Raw genomic sequence first — 19037 nt, 5'->3', positions numbered from 1 at the left:
CCCCCCACTGGGTGGGAGACAGAAATAGGCAGAGCCCCAGAGACCAGAGATCTTTGGCCAGCCAGCCTAGCAGAACAGATGAGCTCCGGAGCTAGTGAGAGATCCTATCCTAAAGAATTAAGTGGGGAGAAATGGAGGAAGACACCCCACACTGACCTTTGGCATCCATGTACACACACAGACACAGAATTCCGCACTCACCCACATGAAAACAAACATAGATCACACACACACAAAGTATAGAGACGAAAGCAGCTGACGGTATGCCTCTCTGAGCTACCTCAGAAAGTTCGCTTTTTTTTTTTTCTTTTTGGTTTTATCTTTGTTGGTGGGCTGGAACTCAGAGAGATACACAAGCCTCTACATCCGGAGTGCTAAAGGTGAAAATCACCATAGCATCCTGACTTTTCTTTGCTGGTTTCCTAGACATACCCAGTCTATCATCAGTATCATATAGTCTCAGTAATCTGGGATCAGCAATCCAAGCCACTGTTGGTTAAGCGTTAGGGTCAAACCAAAAGAGTCTGTATATCAGGAGCAGCAGGTCTTGGCTTACATGAAACAGCTGGGTGTTCTTGCTGGACATTTAGGCGTCGGGGTGGTGGGTGAATGTCCCTCTATCTTGATGCCTCTTAGCATCCAATGGTACAGGGAAAATTAGCAATAGAATATGGCAGGGCTCCAGGTACAGTTTGAAGTCAGAAAACCAAACACAGCCAAGAGACTTCACCTGTGGTGTGGGTTTCCTTGGCACCGGGCTTAGCCAAGCAACTCAGCTAAACTATGGACTGAATTCCAGTTCATTAGGAGGACCTTGGCTGTTCCCACTCTGAATCAAAAAGCCATCTCAGCATTGGAATGATACCAGCTTTAAGGTCCCTGTCACGGGACCATGTTGGCCTTACCACCACAGTAGCCTGGCTCAGGCTCTGTGACAGCTGTAGACAGGTAGCCACGGACTATAGCAAAGAGGACTGTACGGAAGATGAGAGTGTGTTTCACCCTCTGCATCCCAGAGCTGCTGCGTAGATACAACTGGTCTGTCTTCTCCCTCTTTAGCTCGTGAACACAGAACTGAGACAGAGCTCTGAGAAATTTAGAGACAAGGATGTTGCGGTCTGTTTTTGCTCTCCGTTGACAAGGTGGTGGAGATTTCAATGGCCAATGAGAACGTGGCTATCATTGGCCTAGGCTGGCCCTTCTAATCAGTCCTAGAGATGCGGTTCCCCGAGACGAGTGAGTTATAATGGGAAATGGTCTATAAGGACAGCAAATACAGGAAGCAGAAGGAGCTGGGAAAGAATGCGCAAGCGTGTGACTGGAACCAGCAGCCAGCCTCAGCCTGTGCTGTGGAGAACTCTACACGGCAGAAATGGGCTCCTTCAGGCAAAGTGGATGGCAGCCTTTGGGGCCTCTGTGCCAGCTCCAAACCCCCTGGAGCAGGGCGGTCGGCACCATCGGCGCTGCAGAGTACCACACTGGGCACTTTGGGAATCAGAATCGGGGAAGAAGATCTGCCCCCAACCATTCTACAGTTTGCCTAGGTAGATAAGGGAAATGGGCTCTCTGAGGTCTGCGCTATTGTCGGTCCAGCACCTCAATCTACCGGTTCAGACTGTGGTGCCGCAATCACCGCCCCTGCTCAGGCCGAGAAACTTCTGCATCCCACTGACCCTGCCTGTCTCTGCAGCCAAATGAGTTCCTAACAGTCTCTCTCATTCTATTCTACCAAGAAGGACTCAAGAGTCAGATACCGGGGTGAAAACCTGCTGGCTCAGAGAGGCAAAGAAGTCACCAGCTGACCTTCCTCCTTAGCTGGAAACCTAGCAAGAGAGTAACTATTCCACCATCCCAAGCCAAAAACGATTGCCAAATTCCAAGTCCCTCCTCACTACTTCCTGTGTTTCTCTAACGGTTTTCTGGGCTCCCTCTAACTTCTCTAAGGCTACTTCCTGTCCACTAGTTGCTGACTCCACCTTCTGACCCAAGGTTTTATATAACACAAACTCCGGACCCACAGTGTGATCAAATATTCTGCATCAGAGGTTCAAATGGAAGACCTGCAAAGTTCCCCCATGGTGAGCCCTCAGAGGCTCCGCAGTATTGATTTCTTATTGATGACATAGCTCCTCTCTTGCTATCTCTCCCTTAGCTGAGTGGCTGTGTTAGGAGCTCCCAAGACCTCCTTTAGGCTTACTGATTTCCTCTAAGGACTTAACGAGCTCAGAAAGGCTGGAACATTGGCTGTTATGGTTTGTTATAGCGGGCAGATACAGATCTGAAGTCACAAGGGAGAAGGCACGTCAATGACATAGAGAAGTCAGCAACAAGCTTCTAGGTGTCCCCTCCTAGGCCAGTCACCTGTGGATGTGTTACTAGTCCCAGCAACGATGTAGAATTCCCAGTGATAATGTATTATTACCGGGTTCCCCACCTGAGCATAGGGATCTAAGTCTTCTTGGGGCATGGTCAGTCATGTGATCGTGTAGTGCCCTAAGCTGCTTCATCTCCAGGTGCTTCCTCCCAAGATCAAGTCTGATACCCAGGCCTGGGAGATCACAGAACTAATCAAGGGCACAGATGCTATCTCAGGACTCAGCCAAAGACCAGCCCTCCTAGATCCTAGACTTGGTTAGGAAAGTGCAGACTTCAAGCAACCAATGCCTGCCGAGTTACTCTTTACTGCAAAGTAACATGGAATGCATTTGTGTCTCCTGCAATTCCGTAGTTATATGTGGCCTTTCCCTTACATGGAAAATATAGCTAAGCAGAGGCAATGTGTCATTAAATTATTAGTGATTCCGTCTGGTCCCATGTGCCTACATACTTTTAAGCATATATTACATTATTAAAATATAATAATACAAAGCCTACATGCCGAGGCAAAGCAATTCTGGGATTCCTTTTCTTATTAACTCATGCCCTGTTTATGAAAGCTCAACCTGCTGATGGGTTACAAGCTGCCCTATGCTCATTCTGTTAACGTGGTTATTACCCCCGAGGCATAATGGGATGCTTTGGGAAGCAATTGCCTCCAACTATCCCAGAGCTGAACGGCTTCAAGGTTTGAGGCCAATGGGATTCCTAGCTGTGAAGCTCTGCATCTCTGCTACCTGAAGACAAGGCAAGGTACGAGATGACTGTCAATGACGTATCCCAGACACATTAACAGTGGTATCCCAGCTCCAACCCTCAGATGATCTGGAGAGGGGTGCATGCAGTGCCAATAGCCCAAGACTGGAAGGGGAAAAGGCAGAAAAGGTGTGACCTCTCGCCAACAGGCTCCCACAGGTGTGACTGGTTCGTTTGATGTGTCAATTTGTCTGGGCCTGAATGATGTGGAGATTACGATGGGCTACAGAATGTAAAACCCCGCCCTGCTGTATTGGTCAAGAATTCCTCAGAGAAAGAACACAATCAAAATTAATAAGAGTGTGTGTGTTGCTCGTATGTATAGGATATGTGTGGGAAGCCTGAGTATGGGGGGCTGGGTATGGAGGCTGGAAGTCAGAGGACAGCCTTGCAGAGTTGGTTCTCTCCTTCCCCCTTTAGATGAGCTCTGAGGACTGAATTCAGGTCATCAGGCTGGCCTGTGCCCAGCCTGTGCCTCTCCCTGCTGGGACGTCTCGACTTATTTAATTGAAGGAATTGGGAGGCTAGCACAGCTTACGTCTCCAGGGTGTGCTGCAGGCTAGAAGCACGGAAGCACTAATGTTGAGGATTGTGTAGGAAGGCCCTCTGCTGGCGGGAGGAAGTCATTACTGTGTTCTGTGTAAGCTTTGATAGAGGGACCCAACCAGTGTTGACAATAATCTGCTTGACCTAAAGCCCACTAATCAAAATACAAACCCATTGCAAAAATACTTAATCAACAACTAGAACAACATTAGACCAAGTATCTGAGCATCTCTTTCCCATCTGAAAACAAAAACTGACCCCAAAGACACTAGCCTTTGGAGTTTTTACCCAGTCTATAAAACACCCTTTGCCTGGAGTATACCACCCTCACACCCCCACAGGGAAGGGTCCTGCATTCAGGACTGTGCTGTGTTAACGAGCACTGTTCATCCCTGCCACACAATAAAGTAGCCAGATTAGGTTTCACTCCTGACCAAACTGATGAATTACGTTCTGTGTTTGGGGATATAGATTCAGGTGTGTGTACTGGGGTGCGGGAAGGGCAGGATCAGTCTTTGTTAGTCTTTGTTGTTACATGAACTAACCTTTAGACAGGGCTCTAGGAAATTTTTATGAGGCCTACATCTGGAAGGAAGAACCAGGGGAAGCTGCCTGGGGAGGCAATGAATGCCAGGCAAAAGAAGAAAGACGCACAACCTCCTCCACAGCTCCTTCTGGGCCAGAGATGCCTCCATTTTAAGAGGAGTGCTGTCAGCCTAGCTCAGACAAATGGTCTATTTCTTCAATTTTTTGAGCCTATTTTTCTCGCAGGGAAAAGAACTCAGAAACTAGAGCCAGGAGGCAGCCCTTACAAGTCACTTTCCAACAGTCTGTGGACAGGGTCTATCCCTCAATAAAGAGCCACAGTTGCCTTTACCAACTAAGTTTCTTTAAATTAAAAATACTATCACAGAGCCAGGAGTGGTGACTTATGCCCTTAATCCTAGCACTCAAGAGGCAAAGGCAGGTGGACCTCTGTGAGTGCAAGTCCAGCCTGGTCTACACAGTGAGTTCCAAGACAGCTACAAGAGACCTTGTCTCAAAAAACAAAATAATAATAATAATAATTAAACACCACTGAACAGCTCATTTACCACCTGAAAGAACTTTAAAATAAAATTAGAGGTGTTGAAAGTAAAAAAGATCCCCTCACCCAGGTTTACAGAGGTAGAGACAGAAGCAAGGTCCCATAGGAAGCTGTAGGTCCAAAGTCAAGGCCTTTGTGTGTTCTGTTTTCTACAGCATGATGCTTGCCCTTGGGACTAGGGACATTGACTGTGGTTGGCTGTCCAAAAGCCAAGTTTTTTACCCCTCTCTTGCCTCTCTCCTCCTTAGAAGCCAAAAAGTGGGTTTCTCAGCTTTCTTGGGAGCAATTCACAACATGTGACCCAGCTTAGCTAGATATAAAGATGCTTCCTGAGAAACTTCTCAACACTCAAACTAAAAGGGCCTCACCAGAAGAAAAGCTTTTACCATCGCTTTTCTTGTTTAAATACATGTGATGTGCCGGACTGGCAGCAACCTTCTTGAGATCATGAGGCATAAACCCAAAGGATGATAAACAAGAAAGACCAAGGGAATGGAGAAGAGATGGAAAGAGCCCAAGTCAATCATGACATCATAAATGTTGCTGAGACAGCCCTTGAAGCACCCATATACACGTTTTTGTTAAGACAACACTAAATATCCTTATGATAAAAGCCAGCCTTCATCAGTTTCTTTCACTGGCATCTGAAGGCATCCCAGTGAACTCAGGGCTAATTTGCAAGTTCCCGATTCCTTCCCTACCTTCTGCATCCTCGGCACCACTGAAGCCTAGGTTACCTGCAAAAATTCCTTTTATTCCAAGAGCAAAAGTTTTGAAACACAATATATTAGACACTTTTCTGTTGCTGCAATAAAATTCCATGACCAGAAACAACTCATAGAGGAGAGTTTATTTTGGTTTTTGGGTCCAGGGGGGATGGGTCCATAGTGGTAGGGAGGTCATGGTCGCAGGTGGCCGGGGCAGGAAGCTGAGAGATCACATCTCCACCACATGCTAATGGCAGAATGAATAAGCCATAAGTGGAGTGAAGCAATGACTTCAAAGCCCACCCCCTAGTGACATACTTCCAACCATTGCAGACCAAAGGTTTCCTGACCTTTCCCAACGGCACTACCAACTAGGGACCAAGTGTTCAAATATATGAGCGTACAGAGGACATTTCTTATTCCAACCACTATATACAGTCAATGTCTGAGCTCTTGTTAAAGCTGTTGACAGCCACACGCTAGCCTCACCTTCTGCCACCACAACTCTCTTCCAACCATGCTGTCCTTAACATGGGGCTTGCTAGACATCCCATCTCTCTAGGTTATTTTGTGAGATGACTGCTTGATTAGCCCACACAAGAATAATGTCAGGATCTGAAGAGATAGTTTACCAGTTGATAGCACTTGTTGCTCCTTCAGGGTACCCAGGTTCTGTTTGCAGCACCCACATAGTGGCTTATAACCGTCTGTAACTCCAGTTGCAAAAGATCTGATGCCCTCCCTCTTCTGAGCTCTGCAGGCACTAGACACACATGTGATGCACATATATGCATGCACACAGATGCTCGTACACGTAAAATAAATTATCCCAACAGAATTAAAACAAAAACAAAAACCAACCTCAGCTTGAACTCCAAGTCTTGCTCGTTCTCTATAATGTCTGCTGAGTCCTGAACCAAATCCTTTTCTGGGAGAGAAAAGACACTAACTACCAGGGAAAACTGCCCCTGTCGGGCCCTGCACTCCTGACTTCCCATTGTTATTTCTACTTAACAAAGGCTGAGTAGCTCAGTGAAGGGGAAGTAGGAACACCAGGCAGGTCCTGCTGGAGGGTTCTAAAATCACCCTTGTCCCTCCCCCCTACAATATGCCATGAATCCATTCATGGCATCATGGCTTAGAGCTGGATCATACAATAGGAAGAAACTAAGGCCTTTCTCTATCCATCTGCCTTCACTGTGTACCTTGTCTGTGTTTGGTGCCCCTGGAACTAGAGTTATTGATGGGTTCAAAACCACCATATGGGTGCAGCTAGTCACACCTGGGCTCCCTGAAACACCACTAAGCAACCCCCCCCCCCCCGCAAAAAAAAATAGTGTTTATCAAACAGATACAATAGTGTCTGTCAAAGGCAGAGGGTAAGAAGTAGTGGGAGGGGCTGATCTTCACAGCTGTCCTGAAACCCCTGGAGAGCAGACAGCCAAGGCTCATGTCTTCATGTCCCCATGTGAAGGGGCCTGTTGGCTAATGTTTTGTCCCAGCTGCTTTGATTCCACTCAAAGCTCTGAACCTGAACAACATCCTTCTGCTTCATCCGAGATTAATGCAATCCACCGCGGAAGTCCCTAAGTCTAGGCACAGCATCAAGATGACCCACTTACCAGAGTATTGGTGATTTATTTTAGCCAGTGGTAGACGTTATATTTTATGTTCGAGTCTCATGGGTCTGTGATTTATTTATTAGGCTTGATAAAGAGAGCTGTCTACCCTGAGCGTGCAGAGGAAATTTCAGCCTGGTGCTATAAGTAGAAGGAGCTGCTGTCAAGTTCGGTCCCTGATTTAATGGGGGGTGGGGAGGGGCATGCATCCCCGCACTCATGGCTGCACTCAGGCAACTTGTCCCTTAGTTTGCAAAATGAGGTCAAGAGGAACTCACAGTCATGAAGGGCTGCATATTGGCTCACGTCTGCAGGGCTGTCTGAATAAAACTGCATCCCTTAAAGACCTAGCAGACATGCTCAGACAACCAAGGCTGCAACTCTGCCAAGGGTGGCCAACGTCCCTCCCAATGCAGCAATCTGAGCTCTGTACAGATCAGCTCTTCTTTCCTGCCTCGCCCCAAGTCCAGTCTGTCCCTGGACGTTCAACCTCTATCTACCATGTTAATTCCATGGAGATCCTATGCAACTAGGTCACCTCAAAAGGACAACACATTTCAACTTGAGATCCTTCTCAGAAAGTGATGACCTCCACACAAGTTTTGGTGACATGGGCAGTAAATGTGGGAATCTACAACAGTCCTCTAGGGCACAGAGATGGTGACAACGTGGAATGACCAATGATAGATCTCAGAGCAAGGAGTTGGATTGAGAATGAAGAAGTGAATTTCCAGAGGATGGCCTTCAGGAGAAAAGCTGTTTTCTTTTGCTGTTGTGGTGTTGTTTATTTTGTTTTTGGTTTTTCTGGGACAGAGAATCACACATCTCTTCCAAAAGAGGACAATCTAGTTCTGGCCAGGAAACTAAATCTACAGACAGATGGCGATGGGACCAGTCCATGCCTGAGAGCGGCTCCTCATCTGGACTACAGCTCACAGGATATTCATTCTGCAGATACTGCCGCTCTCTGTTGGCCTGACAAAAAGCAAAGCAAAAACCACAGAAGCTTTTCTGTAAGATGTGCGTAAAGTCCTGAGTGAATGTTTATCATCGACAGGAGCACAGCCATGTCAAGGACACCAACACCTCGGACTCATGGGAGGGGCAGAGCCTTCCTCTAGTATGAGTGTGAATGCTGTTCTCTGTCCTGGATGTTTACATCTGAAGACTGCCCCTCTGCTGAAACTGCCCCTCCATATTCATCTGTCCCATAAACCCCAACTCCTTGCTCAGCTGTGTGCAATAACGAGCTCTGCTCCTGATCAACTCTATATAATAAACAACTGTATCTAACAAACACCCTGAGCTTCTGAAGTGCTGTGTCTTCTCCAGGACAGAGCCTGGTCCACCTGAACCCGGCCTTTCTGTGAGTTCTTGTTTCTGGCCTTTCTTCATTCCCTCCCTGCCTCAGCTAGTGCAATCCCTGGAGCTGTCTGGCACCTTCATCTAAGTCAGTCTTTTAGTTCCCAGGCTTAGAATAGCCCAGGAATTAAGAGCAAAGCAGACAGTGTGTCTTTGGTCCTCACTTTGTTGTTTTTATCTTAGTTGTTCTAATACCAGTAAAGACTCAGGAGTCAGATATTGGGGTAAAAGTTTGGTAGGTCAAAGAAGTAGTGGAATGACCAGCTGTCTTCTCCACATTTCCCAGAAAAAGAGACGGTGAAATATCTAAGTCCCTCCCTACTCCTTCCTGCACATCCTCTCTATCTGTATTCCTGACTTATCTATGGCTCATTCCAGTCAGCTAGTCACTGGCTCTGTCTCCCAAATCAAGGATAATGTTATTAACACAGTCTCAGGATGTCACAATGTGATCAAATACCCTGCAACTGTTGCTGTTTGGTTGGTTAGTTTTAGTTGGGAAGCTGCTAAGCGGAACATCAAGCACCTTAGGGGCCTATGTAAGCAAACTGGAGGTAAACAATGAAACAATACACGATCTTAAATAATCTTCCGAACATTTAACATAGATACAGACTGACATTTCACAAAAGACAAGTGTAGGCAACGAAGAAATGTCTGTACTTCCACACTCTTCCCATTTATTCCTGTGTAGAACCTACTTCTTAGTCTTTAATGCCGAACTCTCAAAGTCTCTTTTGGTTCATTAATTGGTTTTGGTATAAACAAACCCTACTAAGTTTATCTGTGGCATTTCCTCTAACACCTCACCTTTCCTGCTACAGTCTGGCTCTTTCCTGTGGCCCTCAAGAGATCCACATGGTAAAGGCTTGCTCCCCAGAAAGGTGCTTCTAGGAGGCAAGGTGGGGTCGCTGAAAGGGAAAGACCTTCATGGGAGGGTTTTAGGGCACCGGAAAATTAACCCTTAAAAGGGATTCTGGGAGCCCAGCTCCCTCCCCCTTCCTTCCTTTCCATGAAGTAAATAGCTCTGCTCTGTTCACGTGCTCTGCCAGGAGCCCTTGCCTTGCCACAGGCCCCAAAGGAATCAGGTCAATTAATCATGGGCTAAATCCTCAGAACTGTAAGTTAATTATCTCAGATACTTGTTACAGTATCAGCGAGCTGGCTGACATATTACCTAACTTTCAGCCATAGCCAATTTCTTCTCCAATGATTCCTGAAGTTATCTAGGGAGCTTCACTGTGCCCCCAGGGGAGGCATCAGACTACCCTGTCCCCTTTCTTCAGCTCATGCTGTGAGAGGTTCAAAGGCCATAAGAACCTAATGTTATGGCTGAAGGGATTTAATGAAGAACCTTTCCTGTGCCTCGCAGGGTCACTCAGACATAACCTAGCCACGCTGCCTCTCCCTCTTCCTCCTCCTGCTTCAAGACTTTCTTCCCTTAGACAGAGGGTGAGTCAGGGGCTCTGTCTCTTCAGGCAGATGGACTCCCATCTGGATGCTTCCTACCAGGTATCCAAGCAAGCTCAGGCCTTGCCAGAGTGCCTGCTGGGTAGGAGGTGGGTTCTTGGCTTTTCTAGAAAAGAAGTCTATTGACTTAAGCGGGAGGCTTGCTAGGGCTGGAGGATTAGGCTCCCTGCAGCTGAAGTTCTGTGGATGGAGCCTGGCTGTGAGGGTGATTGTCCTGCAGCCCTCCAGCTGCTCAGCCTGCTCTGGGCACCTGCACACTACTCAGCTTTGAAATCTCAAGGCAGGACTCCAGCCTCGTGGCAGAGCAAAGGCTGTTTTCTCGTGACAGAGAAAACAGAGAGCCGCTGGCTGTTAACACCTCGGGCCGCTTGCTGGGAAACTTTCAAGCTGCTTGGTGTAATTTCTGTTTTCCCTTCTCTTTTCACACCCTTTTGTGCTGGCCGCGGGCCAAAATCAATCACCTCTCTGCCTCCCCAACAGCGCCTTGCTTCACCTGCTTCTGCCTTGCCTGGCTTGGCAGGGCTGGGGCGGGGGAGGTGGGGATGACAACTTTTCACGTGCACAGACCATCAGGACTGTGGATCTAGCCATTTGTATTCAGGGCCTGAAATCCAGGAATTGACTTTTGGCTAGGAGTGTGGGGGCTGGGCTAAACTAACATCAGCATCAAGCGCCATCCATCTGTCAGGTGGGTCTCAGCTGCACCCACAGATACTGATACTGACTAACCTCCAGGTGCAGCCTGCTTACCCAAGAAACAGGCCTTTCCCCTCTGATGTAGGGTTGAGCTACTAACAAAATAAAGCACTCTGCAGGGTTATCAGTACCTTCGCATGTGCTATCTGCTCAAAAAAACACAGCTCTCATCTTAAAGGAAATAAGAGAGTTTGTTCGTGAGCTATTTTGAGTGGCCACAGAGGCCTGAGGACAGAGATTTGGGATCACCCTGAATTCCACGTTGGAACATGGAAGCAATTTCAGGAAATTTTTACAGTACAAAGGATGTTATAACTCAAGGCAACTTTAAAATACATTGGTGGGTACAGCACAGAGAGAGCTACAGCAAGATAGGGGAAGGTTTTTGTGTTTTGTTTAAGCCCAAAACACGATCTGGTGACATTCTTAGCTCTGGGATTGGTGGAAGTCAGTGGGCCGCTGGGTCAATAGGTTCCAGAAGGTTTCTGTCTACCAGACTAGTCAGCAGACTAGCTAGGCAGAGATGGGCAAGGAGCAACTGTTCTGGAGGCCAGGTTACTAGCCTCTCGAACCCGTGACAGTCCACCCTCTCCACAGTGCTGGAAGGCTGTCCGTCATTCTCTGCAGACAGCTTCTTTTCACAATCAGGGTCCAAGATTGTGCCCAGTTTGCTAGGCCCAGGGGAAGGGGAAAAATGTCCTCAGGAGAAATGAGGAAGGACAGCCAGAAGGTTGATTGAAAAAGAAAATGGGAGGAGCGGGGGAAGAGGCACAGAGAGCCAAGATTTATGTCTGGTACAGTGACATCCGGAATCCCACAGCCTCATGTAGCCAGCTACTCCATATTTGGCTTCCTAGGGCTCTCCTTGTACAAGTGATACACGGTATTCCACTTGTTTTGTGCGTGTTCATCCCTTGAGATTGTGTACTAATGAGTATCTCTAACTGTGCGCCCAAGTGCGCTCGCTCGCTCGCTCGCTCTCTCTCTCTCTCTCTCTCTCTCTCTCTCACACACACACACACACACACACACACACACAGTGAGAGAGAGACAGAGAGCGAGAGAGCTTTATAGTAGAGAAAGCCATTTGCAGTAGCACGCTGGCTAGCAAAGCCCCGTTACAGGGTTCTGAGCTGATTTCAACTTAAAAAGTCCCTGAGATTAAGATGGCCAGGGCATCAGAACCTCTGAGTAAGTACAAGACCTTGAGGAACAAGAACAGGGATGCTTTAAACCATGACTGGAAACAAGCAAAAGTTAAAACCCTGAACAAACAATACCAGGACGGCAATGTCATGTCACTTCTGTGATGAAGAGGGTTTGGCTCTGTGTTCCCGTTCCCTGAACGAGAGTAGACTTGCTATGGATTTGACCCACAGTTGCAGCGACCAGTTTTGGACAGCTGAAAGTGACTCTTATCCTTAACAATTTGCTTTTTGACCCAGCTTGCTTCCCAGCACCAAGGCAAAGGGCTCTGGGAAGTGCTCGACACTCATGCATGCCCAGAAGTTAAAATGATTTGATATCCTGAACGAGAAGTCAGGTGAGACACAGGAGATAGGCTCTCCTCTTCTGTTTCTCATGAACAAAAATCTGAGGCCCATTCCACACAACTCTTCAAAGACACCAAGTCAGCTGGAACCTCAAGATGTTCACCACAGCAACCAACTCAACTATGCACCCACCCGGTTTTATTGCTTGCTTTCATTGCTTGGGATCCCTTATTACAACAAGCCACTGCCCACACAGTGTGCGCCGGCCCTGCTTTCTGAGGAGAATGCAGATGTTCTAACGTGCACAAAGTATTTGGCTGAGACACATGCTAATCCACACAAATCCTCTCCTCCAAGATTTTACACTGTAATAATGCTATATAGATTTGATTTGCTTCTTAATCTAGTCCCAATTCAAACCATTCACAGATTTAAGGGGGCTCACAAGAGCTGCTATAACAAAGCTTCTAAACTGGGGGGGGGGGGAGCTTCAAACAACTGAAACAAGTTCTCAAGCAGTTCCAAGCAGTCAGAAGTCTGAGATCAAGATGTCAAAGCAGCCCTGCTCCCTGTAGGACCCTGAGGAGAATCCTTCCTAGTCTCTGGCTTCTGGGACAGCTGGCAACCCTTAGCCTTCCTGGGCCTACATCTGTCACTCCAGCATTCTGCCTTCAGCTTCACACGGTTGCCTCTCCAGGTCTTCACCTATGTTTGTGTCCAAATGCGTCCCCTCCTGCTCATAACAGACTACATCCCACCCGGATGACCTCATCTTAACTTGACTATCTGTGAATGCAGTGTTTCCTGGGGAGAATGCTCGCACTGGGGAGAGAAGGCTCACAGTAGAAAATGTTTATTCAAATCAAAACTCTGAGTCCCATTTGACATGGGGAGTTGATTTTTCCCAGAAATCCCAGTGAAAAATTAACTTAGTGACATCACTCATCTGGCTCAGATTAACTCCACCTTTCCAAAAGGGCTGAGTACGGTTTATTAACATCAGGGACTCTGGATCAGGGTGGTTATTTCTCCTTGTGGTCTACAGTCATCTGCCAGGTTCTGCTGCTTTAAATCAGCACTTTTACACAGTGCTCCATGATTAGATTGAGTTGATGTGGATCACCTCATTCTTAAGTGGAATGACCTCATACCTCGTCCATAACCAGGCTGGGAGTCACCTCATGGGTTCTGATTAATTTTTTATTATACTACAAAGTGAGTGTGTGTGTGTGTGTGTGTGTGTGTGTGTGTTCATGTGCACAGGGAGACCAGAGGACACGCTTCAATGTTATTCAGTAACTATCCACCTTTCTGTTTTCTGAGTCAAAGTCTCTCATTAGTGCGCCAGGCTTTTTCTTTTGGGCCACCAACCCGCTCCCAAATCATGACACAGAGACTTATTATTAGTTATGGACGCGTGGCCTGGCTAGTTCTTTTAACTTAAATAATTAGCCTGTTGCTCTTTATCTATGGCTTGCCTCGGGGCTGTTTACCTTCTCTCTTTCACTGCTTCCAGGGGTGTCTGCGAGCTGGCGACTGCCTGACTTCTGGCCCCGTGTCTCCCTCGCTCCCTCGTTCTCTCGTTCTCCTCCTCGTCCTCCTCTTTCTCTCCTTCTTCTCTGTCTCAAGCCTGCAGTTCTACTCCTATTTATACTTTCTGCCCCCCCCCAACCCCACCTATCCTTTCTCCTGGCTAGCTATTGGCTGTTGGGCTGTTTATGAGACCACTCAGGTGCCTTAGGCAGGCAAGGTGAAATAGGAACACATCTTTACATAATTAAACAAATGCAGCATAAACAAAAGTAACACACCTTCACACAGTTGAAGTCAGATTCTGCAGCATAAACAAAAGTAACACATCTTTGCCTAGTTAAAATAATATTCCACAATGCACCAGCTTGGAAGTCATCAAGTAGACCAGGCAGGATGGCCGGTATGCTTCAGGGATTTCCACCTGTCTTTGCCTCCCCTGCAGTGGGATTAGAAGCACGTACTATCACGTGTGGCTTTCTTAAGGCGGTCATTCAGTGTTCACTTTCACTGCTGCCATAAGAAATTTCCAGATGAAAACTAGCAAACCAAGAAGGCTGATTTTATTAGGAATGTGGATGGGACGAGGGGAACAGAATGGAGTAGTGGGGCGAGCGGGATCAAAGTTCACCCGGTCAAAGTTCATCACGCCAATGTGTATTAGCTGCTTTCACATCACTGTGACCAAAATTCACCTGGCAGAGAAAAGGGAGGAAAATTTTGACTCAGAGTTTCAGAGGAAACGGACACATTTACCACGGCAGGGAAGGCACGGTGCAGGAGCCAATATGATGCTGGGCAAGCCTGGCAGCCTCTGCAATCCTGGTGTTTAGGTAGGTGGTAGAGACAGCAAGGCGAGACTTGCAGAATTGGCATGCTTTGGATTCGAACCAGAGACCTTAGCTTAACACATAAAGTAGTGAACGATAAAGGAAGCCTCTCAACATCACTCATCGGCCGCCTCATGAATGAGCACACGCGTGTACACACCCATGCAAAACGCAAACATACAGGCAAGCAATATAAGCCATACACATACACACACAAAGAGAGAGGGGGTCACAGCTTATCATTTATAAAACGTTAAACCTTATCAGATAAAAAAGGCTGGGAGGGGAAGGGAATAGGCAGGCACCAAGCCCAGTCATCTTTGACTGCTTACAATGCTGTTTACTGCAAGGGCAGAACACTAAGAGTTGCTGGGTCCAAACTGCAACCAGGAAGGCATGAAGCTAGAGGAAAATTCGACACCTTGGGGTGGGGGGAACGAAGCAAAATAAAACCATCGCCACAAAAGTCTGGCTTTAAAGTCGTTGATAGCTTCCGTCCCTGAAGTACCATCTCCAGATGAATTCTATGAAAATAAGGCTTTGATTCTTCATTGTTTCTCATTGGTCTGCAGTTGAAAACACCCTGATTAAAACGTGAAGACAATTGGCCCATTTTATACATAAGTAAATTGCAGGCAGGAGACCTCCAGTTATTTGTCTGAGAACACACAACTCAAGAACATCCCATCCCTTACCTCCAACAGTCCTCAGGTTTTCAGTCCCCTAGGCCCTTCCCTAGAGTATGGGCAAAAGAAGTGGTCATGGCAGAGGTACTGGTGACAGAGAGGTGCTAGCCCCTTCAGAAAACTCAGGACTGCAGGCAATTTCCAGGAATTTCAAGGGGGTCAATAATGCTGTTGGCCTCTGGCAATCAAAACCCTGAGGCTTGTGTAATGCCGTACAAGCAAATGTCTTGGGTGAACTTGGAATGGATTCTTCCCCGCTTAGTCTCTGGATGAGGAGGTGACGATGCAGGTCACACAGGACTGCCTTGTGACCCTGAGCCACAAACCTTGCTACATTGTCCCTGAGCTCCTGACCTACAGGAAGACTGAAGTGATAAATGAGTGTGTCTTTAAGCTACTAAATGTGTGCTAATTTGTCACACGGCAATAGAAAATGAACCCACTGTCCCTTGCCAGGTTTTCACTTTCTACAATCGTCTAAGTTCTAGTTTACAAACCCCGAAACACATGTAAGCTATGAAGTTTTGTGTTTCAGATATGTAAACAATGCTTCTGGGGGGGGGGGGAACATCTGTGAGCAGTTCTTTTCCTTTGGCTTTGAGTTGGAGCATGATGTCAAGAAATATGTCTCCCACGCAGAACAGGGTCAGCCCTTCTGGAGACCTTGTGTCAATCAGATTAGCAAGCAATTTGTTTTCCATTTGTCTTCCTGGGTTGTAAACAGTTTTCATTCTCTACTTCCCTCTTCCAGAGGGACTTGTGACACCAAACAACCAAGCGCTGTCAGGCTCAGTAGCCGGCTTCCTCATGTGAGGAATCCCTAACGCACTAAGTCTATGCAGTCCTCCATCACTAGGGAGAGCAGGAGCGGGAGAGACCGCTCCGTGGGTTAAATGCTTAGCTGTGCAAGCATGAAGCCCTGAGTTTGGATCTCAGTGCCTACAGTGGTTACATCTGTACCTCCGGTCCTGGGGGACAGAGACAGGATTCCCAGAACTCACTGCCCAGAAGTCTAAGTGGTGAGTTCCAAGGTCAGTGTAAAACCCTGTCTCAAAGACACAGAGTGGAGAAGCAGTTAAGATAACCTGACGTCAACTGCTGACCTCCACATATAAAGACAAGCAATCGCCTGAAAAGGGCAACACAAGCACGTGTGCATGTGTACACACACACACACACACACACACACCTTTTATCATGGTGATTCAGTTAAATCACAGTGCAGTGGTGAGAAAGAAAACTTCAGAGTTTTATCGCCCCAGCAGGCAAGGTCCACCAGGGGTGGTGTTAAGAGTGTGTAACCCAGTGCTGGGGAGGTAAAGACAGATCCTGAGGCTTCAGATCAGACTGAGTCTAGGCTACTAAGAGAGCTAGTCTCAAAAAGCAAAGAATGATATTTGACTGGCCTCTGGTCTCTACATACAAGTACACATATGTCCACATGCACAGACACACATAGAGGGGGAGAGAGAAGAGACAAAGAAGTCACTTTTGCCTCAAATGGCTCAGATGACCTTAAAAGACAAAAAGACCTGGAGACAACTGAAAATCCCAAAGTCGTACACTGAGTGGGTGATTTCCATTAAGCCCTGAGACAGCTCATTGAGGAAAACACAGTCTGCAGCAAGTGATATGAGGACGACACAAAGCATAAAGCCCCCACCTCACGCCACACACGAACATTAACCTGGGGTTGGCGAGATGGTCAGTGGGTGAAAGCGTCTGTCTCCAAGCCTGGCACCTTGGAGAACCCACACAGGCTGTCCTCTGACCTCATTATGTGCACCCACACACAAGCAAACAATAAAAACCATTTATAAAAAAGTTAACTTTAAGTGCCTCAAAGGTCAAAATTTAAGAAATAAAACTGAAAGTCTTGGAAGAAAAGCCAAAAATCCGTGTTTTTACAGCCTTTATTTTAGCAGTACAAATAAGTAAAAACTCAAGTAAAAATATATATATATATAAAATATATATATATATATAAACTGAATTTAGCCAACACTTAAAACTTTTGCACATTCAAAGGCATTTCATGAAAATGAAAAAAGTAACCCACAGAATGGAAGAAATATGCAATTCATATGTCTGATAAGGGTCTAGAGTGAGATTATATAAATAACTTTTCTAGTTAAATAACAAAAAACCACTTGCTATCATCAACTTAAGACTATAAAATAACTTGAGCAAAGACATCTCTAATGAAGATATACAGATGACCAAGTGACCAAGAAACAAGTCAAAAGATGCTCAAAACCACTAAATGGGAATGCAAATCAAAATCAGTCAGTAAAGTGCTTGACACGCAAGTGTGAGGGTCTGTAATCAGATCCCGAGCACCCACATGAAAGGCCAGGTGTGGTGGTGGGACCCTGTAATCCCAGAGCTGGGAGGCGGAGGCAACACAACAGGACCCCTGGGCTTGATTGTCCAGGTTCAGGGAGAGACCTAAGCCAGAAAATATGACGGCAAGTAATAAAAGATATTCAGCGTTGACCTCTGGTCACCACATGTACACACACACACACACACACACACACACACACACACACATCAGCCTCCTGCCTTTCTTGCTGTGAGAAGTCCAAGGTTATCTGAGATTCCTAAACCTTTTGGGATTGAGAGAATCCAAAGATAGAAGGCAGGGAGGCTGCTGCCCTCCTCTGGTCACTCACTAAACGGTTGTGACTTTATCCCTCTGACCTAGACCATCCGTTGATTCTACTTGCTGGTCTGTGACCATCGAAGCTAGACAGGCAACCCTCCTGGCTGTGGATGCTGGGCATGTCTGGAGGCTTTCAGAGGCTGAGGTGCCCTGGCTGTGAAGACAGGGGCTCTTTGCTCTCTCTCACTTCCTCTTCTCTCACTAGCATCCCGCATCTTCGGCCCTTGAGGAGTACTGTAAGACACCTAAAACTCACCCAAAAGGGTCTGAATTTGGAGGCCTGTGGTGCATACTGGACATGTAAATTGTCAAGACACCGCCTCCCCGTCTCCCCACCCCCCCCCCCGCCCCCAGGAGCGGCAAGGCCTGCTTTCAACCCGAGCTGGGTGGGCATCAGACACGACCGGTGACTTTGCACAGCCCAGATTCACAGGTTCCTATGCCCTGCCTCTGATGGTTCATCCAGAATGTTGAAGAATAAGCCCTTTTCACCACCGCTGCCGAGAGGTTTCTAAGTAACCGAGTCAGACTGGGGCTGCCGGGAAGCCCATGGGACGCTCTCTCCCTGACAGGGTTCCAGCCAGTGGCACTGTCGCCAACCCAGCTGCAGGGGCCCAGAGGCCTGGAGGGCCGTCTGCACCTGGTAGAAACAGTAGAATTTCTGTTGTGATTTCAGCAGACGGGGCTTGGAGGGGACGCTCTGATTTTCAGTAGAGATTTCCAATTCCCCGTGATCATCTGGATTCTGGAATGATGCCGTTTATGAACAGGGTTATGAGGAAGGACAGACTTTGTCTTGCGGTCTCACTCTGGAGCGTGAGGAGGACTCCGGGACCCTGGGAGGAGCCTGTCTTTGACAGAGCACACCTAGTGGGCTCCACACAGCAGCAGGACGCTGAGAGACTGTGAATGAGTACTCTCTGCCCTTCCTGTACCCCAGCCATGCCAGGAGCACCTGCTGCCCCAGGGCCTGGAGGAAGAAAGGACTTGGATTCCTCCTCGCTTCATCAATGGCCTTCCCTGCCAGCCTTCTTGCCCCTCTTCCCTCTCTGTGCCATGCAGTCCCTGCTTGCTTTCTTGTAGCTGCCCTCTGCTGACCAACTGTCCCAGTTGAATGCTGAACGTCCCATGACTTAGGAAAAACCTTTCCCTTATGTCCCATGACTTAGGAAAAAATCTTTCCCTTTTCTCTTCTCGTTCTCTTTGGTTTTGGG

Source organism: Alexandromys fortis, unplaced genomic scaffold (assembly GCF_014885135.2).
Source record: "Alexandromys fortis isolate MF-2015 unplaced genomic scaffold, M_Fortis_MF-2015_v1.1 scaffold_71, whole genome shotgun sequence".
In the NCBI taxonomy this organism is placed as follows: Eukaryota; Metazoa; Chordata; class Mammalia; order Rodentia; family Cricetidae; genus Alexandromys; species Alexandromys fortis.
The sequence above is the reverse complement of the archived record's forward strand: the minus strand, read 5'-3'. Positions refer to the sequence as shown.